The following is a 3,036-nucleotide window of genomic DNA, read 5'->3' as shown; positions in this document are numbered from 1 at the left end:
CATTAAAGTTATTAGTGTAATTAAAAAGAAGTTGTGCTAGTTAATTCTTGCCAACTTGACACAAGGGTCACCTGGGAAGAGTCACCTCATTTGAAGAACTACCGCCATCAGACTGTTCATGGTTTCCACAGGCCACATTTTTTTTTTTTTTTTTTTGTATAATAATTCATGTGGGAGGGCCCTCCCACTGAGGTTTCTCATTCCTTAGCAGGTCATCCTGGGTGATATAAGAAAGCAGAATGGCCAAGACATGGGGAGCAAGCCAGTAAGCAGCATTCCTCCATGACCTTTGCTTTAGTTTTGCCTCCAGATTTCTTCCTTGAGTGTCTGAGCTGATTTCCCTCAATGGTGGACTGCAGTGTGATTGTGTAAGCCAAATAAATCCTTTTCCTAAGCCGCTTTTTGTGAAAGTAGTTATCACAGCTACAAAAAGCAAATACAGAAGCCAAACAACCTGCAGTGGGACAAGAACTGTGCCTTGATTTGGGAATCAAATCAAATGTGCTTTGGCTTTGGGAAGGCTCCAAGTCTAAAAGTTTAAAAGCACTCCACAGACTTGCCTTTGAGAAGAGAAAGCACATTTCTTGCTGATGCAGGGCCACCCGGTAGAGCACTTGCTCAGGTTTAACTTCCCAGTGGCTTAGAAACAGCGGCAGATGCCGCTCAAGGGGGCCAGGGCACAACAGTATTCATGTGGTGCTGGTTTTACATGGAGTGCATGAGCTACAGTGTTGGAGGCTTGCTTGTACTGCATTTTTTAAGGAAATTGTGTAGCCAGGAACTATGCAGCAGAATTAGATTTTTTTGCAGAGAACACAAGAAGACTAATTCTTGCCAGGTGGTGGTGGCACACGCCTTTAATCCCAGCACTTGAGAGGCAGAGGCAGGTTGATCTCTGTGAGTTTAAGGCCAGCCTGGTCTACACATAGAAACCCTGTCTCAAAAAAGCAAAACAAAACAACAACAACAAAGAAAGACTGATTATTGAAGTGGTGAGTGTCAAGCCAAAGCTGCAGCGGAAATCACAGGGTGTTAGAGATGGCAGGAATATGGGGCATTTGCGGAGGAATCCTGTCAACAAAAACTGTGTCTATCACAAGAAAGAGAGAACAGAGGTACCATATTGGAAATGGCAAGGCTGTAGAAAAAGGAATGCTCAGGTCTGCTGGGGACTAGATGGTGCCACTGTGCGCTCTGGATCCTGAACATGAAACTATGGTGTTTAGCATTGTCTGTGCTGGTTTTCTTTTCCTTTCTTCCTTCCGTCCTTCCTTTCTTCCTTCCTTCCATCTTTCCTCCATCCCTTCCCCCCTTTCTTTTTCTTTCTTTTGACCTTACTTTTTATTCATTTCTTTGCTTTTTTGTTCTTCCTCTTTGAAATGAAAATGTTTACTGTATGCCATTTTATTTTAGAAGTAGGTAACTATTCTTTGTCATTTTGCAGGAGCTCATAGCTGAGATATGGTCTTGAATCTCAGAAGACATTGGACTTGGATTTTAGAGCAGTATGGGAATTATTAAGATTGTGGGTTCAGCGCCTGGCCTTATGGAGAGCTGAGAGTGAGTCCGGGCCTCTGAGGCAAAGATGGTGGACTACAGCATTTGGGATCACATCGAGGTGTCGGATGATGAGGACGAGTCACACCCCAACATCGACACGGCCTGACCCTCTGATGGCACCAGGCCTGGATGGAACGCATGGAGCAGTTTCAGAAGGAGAAGGAGGAACTGCACCGGGGCTGCCGTGAATGCAAGCACAAGGTAGCTGAGTGCCAGCAAGCTAAAGGAACTGAAGTGGCTGAAGGCAGCGGCCAGGTGGAGCTTGAGTGGCTTCGAGCAGAGGCACAACAGCTGCGCAAAGAGGAGCAAAGCTGGGAGCAGAAGATGGAGGACATCCGAAAGAAGGAGAAGATCATGCCTTGGAATGTGGACATGCTCAGCAAAGATGTCTTCAGCAAGAGCATGATCAATACCAAGAAGGCAGAGGAAGACTCAGCAGAGGCAAGGGAGCAGAAACACAAGATCTTCTTTGAAAAGTTCAAGAAACAGATCAAACATTTCGACATGCTCCACCGCTGGGATGACAGCCAGAAATACCTATGAGACAATGTCCACCTGGTGTGTGAGGAGACAGCTGGTTATCTGGTGCATTGACCTGGAAGTGGAAGAGAAAGGTGCACTGATGGAGCAGGTGGCGCACCAGACCATGCTGATGCAGTTATCCTGGAGCTGGCCAAGAGTCTGAAGGTCGACCCCCGGGCCTGCTTCCGGCAGTTTTTCACCAAGATCAAGACCGCTGACCAGCAATACATGGAGGGCTTCAAGTATGAACTGGAGGCCTTTAATGAGCATGTTCAGGGCCATGCCAAGCTACGACTAGAGAAGGCCATGAAGGAGTATGAGGAGGAGCACAAGAAGAGCCTGGGCCCTGGTGGCCTGGACCCTGTGGAGGTCTACCAGTCCCTGCCTGAGGCTGCAGAAGTGCTTTGATGTGAAGGATGTGCAGATGCTGCAAGACACCATCAGCAAGATGGATCCCACCGATGCCAAGTATCACATGCAGCAATGCAGTGATTCTGGCCTTTGGGTCCCCAACTCCAAGTCTGGTGAGGCCAAGGAGGGGAGGAGGCGGGCCCCGGTGACCCATTGCTGGAAGCTGTCCCCAAAGCGGGCAACGAGAAACCGTCAGTGTGTGACCTGCCCTAGCCACTGCCACCACCTGCAGGCCTCTGCAGGTCCTTCTCCAGAAAAGGAATCCTAGCCACCATGTTCCTAGCTCCCGACTTCCTTCACTCCTGTTGCTCCTTACATCCTGGCCCATGGCCTGACCCACATCCCCTGTCTCTGGCCTGTCACCAGCACTCATCAGACTCTCTGCTTCGGGTTGAGGGGCTCTGCTGCCTGCAGCCTCCCCACCCCCATCAGCATTATGCCAAAGTCCTGGGGGTCTGGGGAGGGGCAGCAGTTGCCAGGTTGGTCCACCGGGTCGGGGATACACATGTCCCCAGCTGGTCAGGGCCTGTCCCTATGGGTCTG

At 49.4% G+C, this 3,036-nt stretch overlaps 1 pseudogene; it reads left to right on the top strand.

Annotated features, from left to right (window-relative positions):
- Positions 1-1,585: 1,585 nt before the first annotated feature.
- Positions 1,586-2,706, top strand: LOC129689803 (hsp90 co-chaperone Cdc37-like; annotated as a pseudogene).
- Positions 2,707-3,036: the final 330 nt, after the last annotated feature.

This window comes from Psammomys obesus, unplaced genomic scaffold (assembly GCF_907164565.1).
Source record: "Psammomys obesus unplaced genomic scaffold, mPsaObe1.curated_primary_1811, whole genome shotgun sequence".
Taxonomy (NCBI): Eukaryota; Metazoa; Chordata; class Mammalia; order Rodentia; family Muridae; genus Psammomys; species Psammomys obesus.
The sequence above is the reverse complement of the archived record's forward strand: the minus strand, read 5'-3'. Positions and strand labels throughout refer to the sequence as shown.